The 18066-nt window shown below is 37.7% G+C and overlaps 1 long non-coding RNA gene across 1 annotated transcript in view; it reads right to left on the reverse strand.

Moving 5' to 3' along the window:
- LOC138757081 (uncharacterized) overlaps positions 1-17862 on the reverse strand; it is a 70273-nt gene extending 52411 nt beyond the window's left edge. Inside the window, exon 1 of the long non-coding RNA XR_011353329.1 lies at positions 17749-17862. This is a non-coding gene — a long non-coding RNA (uncharacterized lncRNA). The remainder of the gene's footprint in view (positions 1-17748) is intronic.
- Positions 17863-18066: the final 204 nt, after the last annotated feature.

Here is an 18066-nt window from a genome sequence, read left to right on the forward strand (position 1 = left end):
TGGAGTGAAACACAAACGTCTGCAGATGCTGTAATTGTAGGGGAAAAAAGCACAGAAATGGTGGAGAAACTCAGCAGGTCACACAGTGTCAATAAGGGGTAAAGAGATATAACCAACAATTCAGGCCTGAGGCCTTCTTCAAGGTATTACACGCAGAGATGGTTCCTTTCTGATGCCATCTGCTGGACCTTATCACTTGTCCCTGTTTCTTAGATCAGACCAAAGGAAGCCATAATCGATGGTCATTTCAACTCATGTATGGTGGAATGCCAAGAGCTATGGGGGCCACTGAGCGATATAAGTGACCCTAACTCGTTGCTCTATGTTTATGCTGTGTCAAATTTGCATGTTCTCCCTTTGACTACATGGATGCCCCTCAGAGGCACTCCAGTTTCCTCGCACCTCTCAAAGATACTCTGACAGGTTAATTGACCACTGCAAATAGCCACTTGGTGTATGCAGCTGGCAGAAGGTATATGGGTGGGGGGGGGGAGTTGTTGGTAAGGCTGGGTTAATGAGAGATAATTAATTTGAAGGAAATTATCACATAAACATTTTGATGAGAATGGACAGACACCTGGCAAAAAGTCAATGGACAAAACAGCCTCTTTCTTACTTTGACAATATAGGAAATACAATATAATAACCATCTCCAACAAGAAAAAGTCATCACCTATCCATAACATTCAATGATATTACCATTCTTAAGTACCCACCCATTAATATCTAGGGATCACCATTGAGCAGATGCAAAAATAAATAATATAAATAGAGGTGGATACAGGTTGCATTTTGTCAACTAAGAGAATTATCGCTAGGTATGAAGCACTACGTTCTGGGTGGTCAATAGGACTAGGCAGAATAATACATCAGTATGTACAAGATGGGCCAAAATGCCTGTTTCTGTGCTGCAGTGTTCTACAGTTTGATGGCTACACAATAGGTCTGTACCTTGGCTTTCTGGAGTGAATAACTCACATACTGAATCCCAAAGGCAATTCCATCATCTGCACTGCACAAGAGTTCAATGGAATATTGTTCAAACTCCAACAACTTCCAGGAAGCTTCACTGATACCTCATTCACCACCCTAAGCATCACTTTAAAAAAAAATCCTGGTTACACTGCTCTTGTATTTTCCATTTACAAAATGCATTACTGTTACCTGAATAGACAATCTCAATAGCATCTCCAAACCTATGAACATTGCCATCAAGACAGACAAGATGATCCTGGACTTCAGGAAGACAAGGAATGACCAACCTCCACTAAATATTAATAATTCTGTAGTGAAGAGCATCAGGTTCCTTGGAGTACACTTAACTATGACCCATTGTGGACACTCAACATCTCCTCATTTGTCAGGAAGGCGCAGCAGTGATTGTACTTACTGAGAAGACTGAAGTGGGCAAGACAACTGTCCACCATTATGTTAACCTTCTACAAGAGCTCTATTGAGAGCATCCTGGCTGGCTGCATCACAGGAACATAAGAGCAGCAGAGAGGATCACTGAAGTCTCCCTCCTCTCTCTCTCTCTCTCTCTATCTCTCTCTCTCTCTCTCTCTCTCTCTCTCTCTCTCTCTCTCTCTCTCCCCACCCCACCCCCCACCCCACCCCCATCAACATGATCTACCAGGATTGTTGCCTGGAGGGAGCATAAAATTATTAAGGACACCTTCCACGCTGCACACTGCATCTTTCAGCTGCTCCCATTGGGGAAGGGTTACAGGAGTATCAGAGCCAGTACCACCAAGCTGAGGAACAGCTTACTATGGGCAATGAGAATTCTGAACAACCAACGGAACTGCTTGCATTAACCATCTGAATATTGTTCACAAAACAATATTTATTTATTTGTATATATGAATACTTGTTCTGCACATGTATTGTTTGTCTGTATGTGTGTTATATCTGATTTTGTGACTACGTGTTTTGCACTGAGGATGGTAGAACATTGTATCTTTGGGTTTTACTTGTGCAATCAGGTGACAATAGACTTGACTTGAAAAAGGTGGAAGTTGGGAGGAGTCACGTGATGGAGTAGTGGCCAGACGGAGAACTCCAGCCCTCTCCAGAAAAGTCGGGAAAAACAAGAGAAAATACAAAAGCACAGAAATAAAAGTTAAAGAAAAGTGAGTATAAAGGTGGAAAGAAGATGGAGACAAAAGAAGAAAAATCAAAATCAACGGTAAGAAGAGAGGAAGAGAAGACAACGGAGGAAAAAGGTGAAGGCCTTACCTGTCCGAAGAGGCCCGCCGTGGAGAGAGGAGCCCGCTACCTCAGGTCGGTAGAAAAAGAACTACAACAATGGCTCACAGAGCCAAGTAAAAGTGCGCAACCGCGCATGCGCGAGGAGTCGCGCATGCGCGATGCGCATGAAAAAAAACACACCGACGGGAGGGGGGACCAGCTGGGGAGTCGATCTCCACAGCCGGCAACGACAGCTGCAGAACACCTGCAGCAAGAAGAGACCACAGAAGACAATAGAAACAAGAAAGAAGGGAAGGAAAGGGCAACAAAGAAACAACAGATGGCCAACCCAGAGGAAGAAGAAGAGGAAGAGTACAGTGAAATAGATGAAGGGAAAGGCAAGGTAAAGGATATACTTTCTCTTGTTAGAGGATACATGGAGTCATTTAAAGAATGGCAAACACAGGAATTCAATGATTTAAGAAGAAGAATAAACAACACAGAAGAGAAAGTGAATAAAATAGATATGACCTTAACAGAAATGGGGAAAAAAATGGACAAGATGGAAGAACGGGCAGTAGCAGCAGAAATGGAGGTAGAAGACTTAAAAAAGAAATTGGAGGAATCTAATAAAAAAACTAAAGAGACACAAGAACTACTAGCTCAAATAATAGATATAATGGAAAATTATAACAGAAGAAATAACATAAAGATAGTGGGCCTTAAGGAAGATGAAGAAGGCAAGAATATGAGGGAGTTTATAAAAGAGTGGATTCCTAAGACCCTAGGATGTCCAGAACTACAGCAAGAAATGGAAATAGAAAGGGCACATAGAGCATTGGCCTCTAGACCACAACCACAACAAAAACCAAGATCTATTGTAGTAAAATTCCTAAGATATACTACAAGAGAAAAGGTACTGGAGAAGACAATGGAAAAAGTAAGAGAGGGCAACAAACCACTGGAGTATAAAGGGCAAAAAATCTTCATTTATCCAGATATAAGTTTTGTACTCCTAAAGAAGAGAAAAGAGTTCAATACAGCAAAGGCGATTTTATGGAAGAAAGGGTATAAATTTATACTGAAGCATCCTGCGGTATTGAAAATATTTATTCCAGGACAACAAAACAGACTGTTCTCGGATCCAGAAGAAGCACGAAAATTTGCAGAACAATTACAAAAATAGACTGAGGGATGAAGACGGGTAATGAGAGTAAAAATGATCACGATTGATATGTATGTGGGTAAAGACAAAAATAGACTGAGGGATGAAGACGGGTAATGAGGGTAAAAATGACCACGACTGATATGTATGCGGGTAAAGAGGTATAAGAGTGAATAGAGACAATGTGCATACGTGAAAGTATCTATAATTAGAGGAAAATGTAGATAGTATAGACAAGAATTAATAAGGGAAGGTAATGGAATAGAGAGAATAAGGAGGGAATTAAAAGAGTGACCTTTGTGACATATGAAAAGTGAAATCTTATCTGGGGGGGCTGGGTGGGGGAAAAGAGCGGTCACTGCAAAATCAGTTGACGCTTGCGAGTGGATTCGCAAATCCAAATGGAGAGGGGAGATGTGGTTGTCCGACAAGGGATAAAGGACAAGTCAGGAGGGGAAGGGGAGATTGGGGATAAAGAAGATAGAAATAGGAGAATAAGGAAAATGTTGGATGTTGTAGGAATGTTGTCTTGTAAAGAGTTGAAAATAAGAAAACAGAGATGGAAAAGGAGGAAAGGTAATGATGGAAAAACGGAAAGAGAAGATAAACAAAATATAAAATGGCTACGCTGAACTATATGACTATAAATATTAATGGAATACATAACCAAATTAAAAGGAAGAAACTACTAAATTTACTGAAAAAGGAAAAAATTGATATAGCATTTGTCCAAGAAACACACTTAACTGAATTGGAGCACAAGAAATTAAAGAGAGATTGGGTAGGACATGTAACAGCAGCATCGTATAATTCAAAAGCAAGAGGAGTGGCTATATTAATTAGCAAAAATGTGCCATTTAAAATAGAAGAGAAAATAATAGATCCAGCAGGGAGATATGTTATGATAAAATGTCAGATATATTCGGAGCTTTGGAATCTACTTAATATATATTCACCTAACGAAGAAGATCAAAAGTTTATGCAAGATATCTTTTTGAAGGTAGCTAATACGCAAGGGAACATACTAATAGGAGGGGATTTCAATCTGAATTTGGATCCAAATATGGATAAAACGGGGAAAAAAATTAACAGGAAGAACAAAGTAACCAAATTTATAATTAAATCAATGCAAGAAATGAAACTTGTGGACATATGGAGGAAACAAAACCCAAAAGAAAAGGAATACTCATACTACTCGACTAGACATAAAACATACTCAAGAATAGACCTATTTTTGTTATCAGCTAGTATGCAGGATAGAGTAAGAAAAACAGAATATAAAGCGAGAATGCTATCGGACCATTCACCCTTAATACTGACAGTAAAGCTAGAGGACATCCCTCCAAGAATGTATAGATGGAGATTAAACCCCATGCTACTTAAAAGACAGGATTTTAGAGAATTTATTGAAAAACAATTAAAAATGTATTTTGAAGTAAATACAGAATCAGTGGAAGATAAGTTTATACTATGGGACGCAATGAAAGCATTCATTAGAGGGCAAATAATAAGTTATGTAACCAAGATGAAGAAGGACTATAATCAGGAAACAGAGCAGTTGGAAAGGGAAATAGTAAACATAGAAAAAAAATTAGCAATAAAGGAAGATACAACCAAAAGAAGAGAATTGGCGGATAAAAAAATAAAATATGAAACATTACAAACATATAAGGTGGAGAAGAATATAATGAAGACAAAACAGAAATATTATGAACTAGGTGAAAAAACACACAAAATCTTAGCATGGCAGCTTAAGACAGAGCAAACTAAGAAAATGGTATTGGCAACAAGGAAAAAAGACAAACAAATTACATATAATCCAAAAGAAATTAAGGAAAACTTCAGAGAATTCTATGAACAATTATACCGAACTGAAAACGAAGGGAAAGAAGGGAAAATAGATGAATTTTTGACTAAAATTGAACTACCAAAACTACAAATAGAGGAACAAAATAAATTAACAGAACCATTTGGAACAGTAGAAATACAAGAGATAATAAAAAAATTACCAAATAATAAGACACCAGGAGAGGATGGACTCCCAATAGAATCCTACAAAACATTTAAAGACCTATTAATACCGCCCCTCCTGGATGTAATCAACCAGATTGATGAGACACAAAACTTACCAGATTCATGTAAAACAGCAATAATTACAGTGATACTAAAACAAGGGAAAGATCCACTCTCACCAGCGTCATATAGACCAATATCTTTGCTAAACACAGATTATAAGATAATAGCTAAACTATTAGCAAACAGATTAGCAGAACAGGTACCGAAAATGGTAAATTTAGACCAAACTGGATTTATCAAAAAAAGACGCACAACAGACAATATTTGTAAATTTATTAACTTAATTCATGCAGTAGAAGGAAATAAAGCACCTGCAGTAGCAGTTGCTTTAGACGCAGAGAAGGCCTTTGACAGAGTAGAATGGAATTATTTGTTCAAAGTATTACAAAAATTCAGTTTACCGGAGAAGTATATCAATTGGATTAAAGCATTATATAAGGGACCGTTAGCGAAAGTGACAGTAAATGGACATGTATCAAAGCAATTTAACTTAAGCAGGTCAACGCGGCAGGGATGCCCACTATCACCATTATTGTTTGCGCTAGCTATAGAACCACTAGCAGAATTGATAAGAATAGATAATAATATAAAAGGAATAAAAATAAAAGACAGGGAATATAAAATCAGTCTATTTGCGGATGATGTTATAGTGTACTTAACAGAACCAGAACTATCAATAAAAGAATTATATAAGAAATTGAAGGAATATGGAGAAGTGTCGGGATACAAGATAAACATAAATAAAAGTGAAGCAATGCCTATGAATAACGCGGATTTCTCAAAATTTAAGAAGGAATCCCCATTCAGATGGCAAATGCAGGCAATAAGATACCTAGGTGTACAAATAAACAAAAATCTAGGCCAATTATATAAACTCAATTACAATCCACTAATGAAAAAATTACAGGACAATTTAGAGCATTGGAAAGAGCTACCACTAACACTGATAGGAAGGATAAACTGTATTAAAATGAACATTTTTCCAAGGATACTATACTTATTTCAGGCATTGCCAATACAACTGACAGAAAAATTCTTCAAAGAGTTAAAGAAAATAATAAGGAAATTTTTATGGAGGGGGGGAAACCGAGGATAGCACTAGATAAATTAACAGAATGGTATAAACAAGGAGGCTTACAATTGCCAAACTTCAAAAATTATTATAGAGCCGCACAATTAAGGTACCTATCAGATTTTTATCAAACAAGGGAAAAACCAGACTGGACGAGATTAGAATTAGATAAAATAGGGGAAAAGATACCTGAACACATATTATATAAATGGGACGAAAAATTGGTACAACATAGAACTTCTCCAGTATTACACCATCTCCTCAATATATGGAAGAAGATTCATGTAGAAAGAAATAAAACAAATTATCAATTACCAAAACTAATATTGACGCAAAGTAAGCTATTCCCTTTTACAATAGACAACCTTTCCTTTAGAAAATGGGAAAAAAAAGGGATTAAAAAAATAAAAAATTGTTTTTCAGGAAGTAGATTCTTATCCTTTGAACAAATGAGAGATAAGTACAATATAACTGGAGATACAGCGCTGGCATATTACCAACTGAGATCCTACTTGAAAGATAAATTAGGAAGCAATTTGAGATTACCAGAGGGAAGTAACCTTGAATATGTGATTACAGATACAATGTTAATCAAAAGATTTATAACAAATATGTATATTAAACTGCAAGAAAAGGAGAATGAGGAAACAAATGGTAAAACTAAACAAAAATGGGAACAAGATTTAAATATAAAGATAAAAAAGGAAACATGGGAGAAATTATGTTCTGGAACGATGAGAAATACAATAAATACGAGGCTGCGTATGATACAATATAATTGGTTACACAGACTATACATTACACTGCAAAAGTTAAATAAATGGGACCCAACAGTATCTGATAGATGTTTTCGATGTAAAAAAGAAAGGGGAACAACAATTCATGCAATCTGGACATGTGAGAGAGTAGAAAAATTTTGGGATGATCTCAATCAGATATTAAATAAAATAACAGAAAACAATATACCAAAGAATCCAGAGATCTTTCTCCTAAGTAACATAAAAAATAAAGAATTTGGAATTGACTTGGAAGATGCACAAAAAAGATTTGTTAAGATAGCCCTAGCCGTAGCAAAAAAATGTATTATGTCAACCTGGAAATTGGAAGATAATTTGAAAATACAACAATGGTATATAGAAATTAATAAATGTATTCCATTAGAAAAAATAACATATAGTTTAAGAAATAATATTGAAATATTCGAACAAGTATGGGAGCCTTACATTAAATACAATAGCGAAAACCTACCAGGAACAAACATTACCTAAGTTGATGGAAGGAGAAGAAAAGAAAAGAATGGACTCAGTAGAATTTCTGGTGTATTTTTGTTGAATGACAACATTGTATGACTGGCTTAATGCAACCTAGATTGTATACCTAAAATGGATGAGAGGGGGGGGTGGGGGGGTGGCGTGGGAGGAGGGGGGGGGAGAAAAAGTCACTGTATATGTGTGAAAAAGAAAAAGTGTATATCATGGCTAACGTGATTTATGGTGTGAAAAATAAAAAATTTAAAAAAAAAGAAAAAGGTGGAAGTTGCATGGAAACATAAATTACACTTGAATTTCCTTAGGAAACACTCAAGGGATTTGTTTATTCCATCATGATCACAATGGATCTTTATAGAACAAAGTGATGAGTTCCATTCACACCTCATTTATTTTGGTTTCACACATGCCCATCAACTCCCGTATTATTCAGTTCAGTTGTTATTTATCTCCATGAGATAATTATTCACAGTCACCTACAACTAGCATGTCATTGGGAGGAGGAAGGACACTGGAGCACTGGGTTTAAACCCCCTAGGAATAATGAGAGCAGAGACCACCAGAGGTCATGTTTAATCCTGGGTTGCTGAAGCTGGGAGGCAGCTGTACAAAATGGATCAATTTCTTTATGTAAATGTAACCAGCCTGAGGTTGATGTTGCTTCTGTTTTACAAGAATTCCCTATAATGTAGTACAGGTACTCCCCGACTTGCAACCTATGTGACTTATGTCCATCTGTACATATAACCGAATTTAAAAAAATAAAGAAAAATATAAAATTTACACATTTTATGTTGTATTTGACAAACTATAACAGGGATACAGGGCAAGTAAGAGCAAAAATGTGTGTCCTTACCTTGTTAGTCAGTGTCCCAGTGTCCATAGGTTTGACGCGGGAATCTTGATTCCTGTGCGCATATGCGAGTCTTTGGTTGGCATATGCGAGAGTCTTCAGTTGGCACATGTATTAGAGTTCGGTTGGTGCATGTATGAGAGTTAAGTTCCCTGATGATATTGAACTTGTGTCCTTAACTCTTGCGCATGCGCCATCTGAATTCCAATACGCATGCGCCAGCTGAAGACTCGCGTGTGCTCACAAGTCAAGATTACAGTGACCATCCTATGGACACAGGATGCTGACTAACAAGGTAAGTACACACATTTTTGCGCTTACATTCCCTGTATCATTCTGATAGTTTGTCAAATACAACATAAACCATGCAAATTTTATATTTTTTCTTTTTTTTTAATTTATGTGAGGGCAAAATTCCAACTTAGGTCCATTCCGAGATGCAACCGATCCTTTGGTCCCAATTACAGTCATAAATCAGGAAGTACCTGTATAATAAATAGTTTTAGAAAAATAGGCAGACTGGCTGCTGAACAAAATGGAAGGTTAGATACTACACGCATACAAATATACACTATATATGTTGGCGCGTCCATCTCCATATATATCTGGAAACTGGGTGTGACATATGCATTTAGGAATATGGGTGTTTAATAATCCAGAGGTCTGAATTAATGATCCAGTGACAAATGCTGAAATCCTTCTTTGATGGCCGGAGAATATAAATTGAGTGAAATTTAAAAAAAACTTCAGTGAAGCTCTAATGCCAATAATACTATGAAATAACTTGATCATTATAAAGGCCTTGTTGGTTAATTAAAGTCCTTTGAGGAAAGACATTTGCTGTTCTAAGAATCCATTGATTCTTGAACTAGACCTACAGCAAAGTTGTCAATTCAACAGTTCCCACTGCACTACATTGCAAACCACTCAGATTATTGTCCATTGTAAAGAATAAACTGTGTATTGCCTGTCGTCATGTGCACTGAAATGGCATGAAAAGCTTAGTGATGCATGGATGATTAGAAGTTGTCATGCCCCAGTGATATTTTGGATTTCTAAATTCACAGAACACAAAGTAACAAGATTAATCATGAAAGGGGTTAAACAGAGTTTCTAGCATTTTGACATAACATTCTTTTGTTAATTTGTGAAATACATTAGTGATTACTTCTTAGAACAGTCTGTAACCAAATCCATATGGAACAAGTCATTTTAGATTTAGTCATCAGAAATGAATTAGGATTAATAAGAGATGATAAGATCATAATAGATTCATGCATTGCTTAACATTCACAATATGGTCTGTGAAATAGGACCTTATGCGATTTGGACGTTGTGCAAACATCAGAATTGTTTGTTTCAACTTTGGTTGATTTCAAGATGGATGTCTCCACACAGTCATGAGTTGAGTTCTATAGCTAATAAAGTCAAGTTCTTTTAAAAGAACCTAAGTTTCTTTATTACAATAAAAGAAGCATTACATGGTACCAGGAGTGCAAATCAATCAATTGCAGCAGAGAAATAGGAAATGTGAAGACTCCTTATGCTGCAAATTGGACTAGTAATGTTGATTACAAATAGAGGCTGTTCAAACAAAGATTCATTGTGTACTTGAAGCTATTGGACTCAATACCAAATCTAATGCATGAAAGATTGTACTGCTACTTACTGTGGCAGGATCTCAAGCACTAGAGATTTTTTAACACATTTGGTTTTGCTCAGGCTACTGACCATGGCAAATTTGACAAGGTTATCAAGCTGTTTGATAAATACTGTTCACTCAAGAGAAATGAAACATTTGAGAAATATGTGTTTTGCGGACACACACAGCTGCAGAGAGAAAGCTTTGATGCTTTATTTTTAATGGACTTGAAATTAAAAGCAAGAACATTCAATTGTAGTTCAGTACAAGATTCCATGATCCGTGATCAAATTATGTTCGGGATTATTGATAAGAAAGTGAAAGAGAAGTTGCTGGAAGAGACAGAGCTTTCCTTAGCTGAAGCTATGAAGATATGCCACTCCAGTGAATTAGCTCTGCAGCATGTAAAAATGTTCAGTGAGAGCACAAAAGCCAGTTAAAACATAGGCACAGTGTGTGTCCACACACATAAACAAAAAATGAGATATAGGAAACACAAAAAAGGTGGAGAGACGTTCAAGTGCAAAGGATGTGGCACTCAACATGAGCCAAAACAATGCTCAGCCTATGGAAAAGGCAAAATCGTTATGCAAAGCAATGTTTTTCCATAGGGGGAAAACAGAAAAGCGTGGACACCAATACATACTACAGAAGAAACTGATCTTAATGATGCATTCTTCATTGGCATGGTAGTGCAGAAAGACTATAAACCAACAGACACTGAAAGCCAAGTGTGAACAACGTTGAGCAGGATAAGTGGACTGTGTCACAACATACAAATGGAACAAATACCACCTTCAAGTTGAACACGATATCAGGACAATGAAGATAAACCCATACATTCATGCAAATCCTCTTCAACTCAAAGCCTACAATGGATAACACATTAACACGAATGGTACATGCAAACTCAAGGTGAAAGTTAAAGATAAAGAGCACCACCTCAGGTCTACAGTAGTCCGAGATAGACTGCTTGGTGACAAATTATATGAAAACTTAAGCCTAGTCAAGAGGGTGTACCACATTAACAGAGACAATACATGGAACAGCATAGTGGAAATACTGGATCATTTAACAGACATTTTCAAGGTGTTTGGCGTTCTACCATTCACCTATCTTCTTCAGGCTATCCATTCAGTAGAATCATGATGGTTCCTCTCAGTCAGTTTGTAGGGTTTGATATGATGATACCTCACTTCTCCGAAAGAAACAGCATGCGTGAATGCCAGTGGCATGGTGAGGTCTGTTAGGTAAAAACATCATGAGCTGGGAATGTAGAGGGAGTCACCCAGTGCTGGGCCGTAACAAGATGCAGTTGTGACCTTGTACTCTCAAGATAAGAGTGGGGATGACAAATTGATGTGCAGGAGGCTAGCAGAGAGGGACAGCAACAGTTTATTCATTGGACAATGTCATGGTATGATAATTTACTAAGTACGTATCCTAAGGTATATAAAAAACACCACTTGCTGATAACGGCAGAATGCGCCTTCTCCAACTAACACTGTTAATTGCAAGTGTTACAATCCGGCAATAAAGAACAAAGAACCTTGATTTCGACTCAGTCTGGTGTTTGACTCACTCATTCCTGAACAAAGCAGACCTAACAGGTCCAAGACAGCTGGGGGTAGTTCAGTGAATGGCCAGACCAAGCTTTGATGCAAGGGTTGCCCTTCACAGCATAGAAGGCAGTTGACTCTATGAGAGGGTTTCTCTGCCCTTTGACAGGTCTTGTTTTTCATCCTGCAGCATGTCCAGCCACCCTCCGCACCAGGCAAGCTGGGTGGGGGAAGCTGGTTTAGTCGCTGACCACCCAAACATGCAGGTAGTACTGGGTTACATGGTACCGGTAGCACTCCTATGAGTGAACTGACCATTCACCTATAAGATACAGTTAAAAGAGAACATACAGCCAGTAGCGCATGCCTGAAAGTGGATTCCAGCATCACTAAAAGAAAAGCTCAAGCAGGAGATCAACCTAATGATGGCAGTAGGAGTCACAAAGAAAGCGGAGGAGCCCATAGAATGGGTGAATTTAATGGTGTGTTTCAGAAAGAAGAACTGTGACCTGCATGTGTGAAATGACCCAAAAGATTTGAATGCCAATATAAAGAGAGAACATGATCAGATTCCAACCAGGGATGAAGTTACAGGTGAGATGGCCGGTGCAAAGTTTTTCACTAAATTGGATGCATCCCAGGACTTCTGGCAAATGAAACTGCATGAAATAACATATAATTTAAGAAATAACATCACAGTATTCGAACAAATTTGGGAACCGTTCATGGAACACAACAGAGAAGTCCTACCGTGGACCTCCACCGCCTAAAATGACAGAAGGAGAAGAAGACGAAATGAACTGACCCAGTATGTAAAAGTAGAAGACACAAATTTCTTGTTTATTTTCATTGTGTGATGACATTGTTTAATGGGTTTAATGTATCATATAGGTTGAACGTTGAGTGGGTGGGGAGGGGGCGGTGAAGGAGGGAGGGAAGGGAGGGGGGAAAGGGGAGAAAATGACACTGTGTATATTCAAGAGGGAAATGTTTGTGTGCATTTTGGTTAGTATGGTTCATAGTGTCAAAAATAAAAAACATAAGATAGCACAAAAGAAAATGATGAATGGAAAAAATGGCACAAATGTGGGTAACAAGAGAGGTTAAGGCAAAAATGAAAGCAAAAAGGTGGGGATACAAGGATGTAAAAATTAGTGGAAAACAGAGGTCTGGGAAACTTACAAAGTCAAATAAAGACATTAGGAATGAAAAGATGAATCATGAAAGGAAATTGGCAAATAACATACAAAAAGATAGTAAGAGTTTTTTTAAATATATGAAGAGTAAAAGAGAGAAATGATGCTGGAGAAATTATAATGTGTGACAGAGGATCTAAGTGAGTATTTTGCATCAGTCTTCACTGAAGAAGAAAATTATGAATGGAAAAAATGGCACTTCTTCCACTCCTCAGCCACTCCCAGTGGTGGTTTATTATCCAAGTCCAGAAATTTTTATATAATTTTCTGCACATGATCAGTCCGTCTCCCACTCTCTCAGCAGTCCACCTTCACCTTGGCTCTCTAAGGCAAACTGTCACTTTTCAACACAATACATAGGCCAATACACAACACAGAACTCTGCAACACCTCCCCTGCTAAAACAAATTTTGGTCCACAAGAACAAATTTTAAACAATTAATGGAAGTATTACATAAATAAAATAAACACTCCATTTTTTTTACAGTAAGTATGTGATTAGATTTATATCTACCCAGATTAAAATCTTGACAAACAATCTGCTATTATGTTATCCATTCCCTTTATGTGTGTAATAATTAAATCATACTCTTGTAACATTAAGCTCCAGTTCAATAACCATCTGTTCTTATTTTTCATTTTAGACAGAAAAACTAATGGATTATGATCACTATATATTATTAATGGTTTTTGAGCAGTAAAAATATACACATCAAAATGTTGCAATGCTAAAACAAGCGCTAATAATTCCTTCTCAATGGTTGAATAATTTCATTGATGGTCATTAAACTTTTTCGAGAAGTACAAAAAGTTGGTGTCTTCTGTAACAGTACAGCACCAACTGCTTCATCGCTGGTGTCCATGGCTAAAGAGAATGACTTTTCAAAGTTAGGGGACACAAGTACAGGGTGATGGCATAAAATGGCCTTTAACTTCAGAAATGCTTCCTAGCATGCATCTGACCAAATACATTTTTCTTTCTTTCCAAGTAGTTTTGTTAATGGGAGTGCAATTTCTGCAAAGCTTTTACAAAATTTTACCTAGAAATCTCTGAAGAGCTTTCCTATTACCGGGGATAGGGAACGCAATAATAGCCAATACTTTTGCTCCAACCAGTGCCACCTGTCCCTGTCCTACCACATAACCCAGATAAATTACAGTGGCATGTCCAAACTCACTCTTGTGCAAATTCACTGTGAGGTGTGCTTCCACCAGTCTCTGAAATAACTGCTCTAATTCAAGCATGTGTTCTTCCTATGTATCCGAACTAATTACTAAATCATCGATATAGGCTCCTGTGTGCTCTAAACCCTGAATTACTGCATTAATCATTCTCTGAAATGTGCCAGGTGTATTTTTCATCCCGAAAGGCATAACATTATACTCATACAATCCCAAAGGTGTAACAAATGCAGAAATCTCCCTGCCTTTCTCTGTCAAAGGAACACACCAGTATCCTTTTAAGAGATCAATCTTTGTAAGAATTTAGCCTTCCCCACTTTATCTATACAATCATCTATTCTTGGAATAGGGAACGCATCAGTCTTTGTCACCATGTTTACTTTTCGATAATCTGTACAAAACCTAATTGAGCCATCTGGCTTAGGCACCAGAACACAGGGTGAACTCCAATTTGAACTTGATATTTGGATGATGTCATTTTTGAGCATATAATCCACCTCTTGATCCAACAATCTGCTCTTTTCCTGATTAATTCAGTAAGGATGCTGCTTAATAGGCTTAATAGGCTAGCATCACCTATCTCCACATTATTGTGTGCAGTTTTGGTCGCCTTATCTGAGGAAGGATATTCTTCCAATGGAGGGAGTACAAAGGTGATTCACCAGGCTGATAACTTATGAGAAAAGATTGCACAATTTGGGATTGTACTCGCTGGAGTTTAGAAGATTGAGAGGGGATCTCATAGAGACATATAAAATTCTGGCAGGACTGGACAGAATGGATGCAGAAGGAATGTTTCCAATGGTGGGGGAATCCAGAACCCGGGGCCATGGTTCGAGGATACTAGGCAAACCATTTAGAACCGAGATGAGGAAGAATTTCTTTACCCAGAGGGTGGTGAATCTGTGGAATTCATTGCCACAGAGAGCAGTAGAGGCAGGTTCATTGAATATATTTCATGATCTTATTAAATGGCGGAGCAGGCTCAAAGGGCCGAATGACCTACTCCTGCTCCTATCTTCTATGCTTCTATGTTTCTATGACAGCCACAGTAGTTCTTTTTGGAACATCTGGGAATATATCTTTAAATTTCATAAGTAATGTCTCTCTTCGATGATCAGGCATCTGGTTAATTTTTGATTTCACCTTATATGGTCCTGAAAACTGAGCTCTCAAAGGGTTTGACTGCATTGGAAATAAAACCAATACTTTGTCACCAGGTTTAATGTCCCTAATTTTTGCTTTTTGATCATAACAAATTTTCATTTTTCCCTGAGCAGTTTTAAAATCTTTCTTTGCTCTCTCTCAAGCCTGATGTAATCTGCTTTTAAATTTGAAAATATAATCCAACAGATTTGATTGTATATCATTATGTATCCACTATTCCTTCAACAATAGTAATGGACCCCTGACTTCATGACCAAACACCAACTCAAATGGACTAAAGCCAAGAGACTCCTGAGTTGCCTCTCTAACAGCAAACAATAACAAATGGATTCCTTCATCCCAATCCTTTTTATTTTCCACGCAATAAGCCCTCCTCGTAATAACTGTATATTTTTCACAGTTAAATGGAACTTTTCCAAGGCCCCTTAACTTTCAGGGTGATAGGCAGATGAAACAATTTGATGGACTCCCAATTCATACACCACCTGTTGAAATATTCCAGACATAAAATTACTCCCTTGGTCCGATTGAATTTCCCTTGGTAGGACAAACAGTGTGAAAAATTTTAGCATAGCCTTCACAATCGTCTTTGGTTTAATGTTTCTCAGGGGAATAGCCTCTGGAAACCTTGAAGCTGTGCACATGAATGTTAACAAATATTCATTTCCTGCTTTGGTTTTTGGCAATGGGCCAACACAATCCACTATCACTTTTGAGAAGGGCTCCCCAAAAGCAGGGATGGGTTGTAAAGGTGCCACTGGTGGTCCTTGATTAGGTTTGCCCACCAGTTGACAAGTGTGACAGGTTCTACAAAAGTTCACAACATCCTTTCTTAATTTTGGCCAATAAAACTGTTTCCTTATCTTTTCTACCATCTTCTTCACTCCAAGATGTCCTCCTAAAGGTGTTCTATGAGCCAACTTTAATATTTCATTCCTGTAAGTTTTGGGAATTACAACTTGCCTTACTACCGCCCAGTTTTCACTGGCAGGTATCATTTGTACTCTCCACTTTCTCATCAATATTCCATCTTGAACAAAGTAACCTATTGGCACTGTTTCAATTTCCTGGTTAGACAGAATCTTATCTCTTATCTCAGCAAGATCAGGATCATGCTTTTGTCTGGCTGTTAATTCTTCTCTTGACAACAGCAAAGATGAATCCTTAGGTTTGTCCTCAATACTTGCCTCCACTACAGGATCATCAGACTTTCTCTACCTCTACCTTTTTTCTAGACATGGCTCGAGTAATGGCACATGCAGGGTAGATTTCCAAATCCTTTTCAGTCTCATAAACCAATGGCTTGCTTGTGAGTTTCTCCACAGATATGACTTTACCCTCTGCTAAATCATTCCCTAACAAAAGAGAAACTCCATCCACTGGCAGACTTGATCTTATCCCTATCATAACAGGGCCATTAACTAAGTCTGATTTCATCACTATTCTATGCAAAGGTATAGGCTCTGCTTCACCACCAATGTCTTTAATTAAATTCACATCTCCAGTATCGGTCTCCTCACCAAAATTCAAAACATTGCTTAATACAAGCGACTGGGATGCTCCAGTATCCTGCAGGATTTTAAATGGCAATTGATTGGATCCTTCTTTAACCGAAATGAAACCTTCAGTCATGAATGGTTTAAAAATATCCCTAACTTTCTCACTCTGAACACAGGCAGTTGGTACCACCCCATTCTCTTTCTTCCTTTTCAGTGCAGGACAATTTATTATTATGTGCCCTGCCTTCTTACAATAGAGGCAAATAACACTCGAAATGTTTTTCTTCACCCATTTCTCTTCCTCTCTTCCTTTATCCTTACTTCTAGATTTTCTTTCTACTCTACTTGGATTATCAGCAGCATTCCTTTGAAAGGTTTTCCCTGGTGTCCACTTAGGCTTGTGGGTTAAGGCATATTCCTCTTCGAATTTAGCCAATTCTTACCAAGTTTTTATATTTTTCTCTGCCAAGTACATTTGAATATCGTCAGGAACACAATTTTTAATCTCCTCAATCAAAATGATTTACCTCAATAAATCAAAATTATTTTCTACTTTCAATGCGACACACCACCAATCAAAACCCATAACCTTCCTATAAGCAAAATACAGGAAAGATTGGGTTTCTGCTTTTTTTTAAACTTCTGAACTTTTGTCTATAAGCTTCTGGGACTAGTTCATAAGATCAGAGTATAGCCTGCTTTACAAATTCATAATCAGCTTCTTGTTGAACCATGAGACATGAATACACCTGTTGGGCTTTCCTTTTAAGAACACTTTGTAGCAGGAGTAACCACTGGTCTGGTGGCCATTTTAAAATTACAGCTACTTTCTCAAAATGCTGAAAATTCTGGTCTATTTCTGCTTCCTAAGGAACTAACCTAACTTCCCTACTGACCAGAAACCTCTCCTGACCAGCATGTGGGTTTTGGGCTTTTCCCTCTCCTTGCGTTAGGGTCAGCTTTAATTTAGCTAGTTCTAGCTCATGCTTCCATTCTTTCTCTCTCTCCTCCATTTCTGCCTGCCTTACTGCTTCCCATTCAGCATTCTAAACTGTCTTACAGACAATTACTCATTTTTTTGGGCCTTCTTTCACTCCACAGCACCCCTAGTGGTGGTTTATCTTCCATGTCCAGAAATCTTTAGATAATTTTCTGCACATGCTCAGTCCATCTCCCACTCTCTCAGCAGTCCACCTT

The sequence above is a fragment of the Narcine bancroftii genome, chromosome 1 (assembly GCF_036971445.1).
Source record: "Narcine bancroftii isolate sNarBan1 chromosome 1, sNarBan1.hap1, whole genome shotgun sequence".
NCBI classification, from domain to species: domain Eukaryota; kingdom Metazoa; phylum Chordata; class Chondrichthyes; order Torpediniformes; family Narcinidae; genus Narcine; species Narcine bancroftii.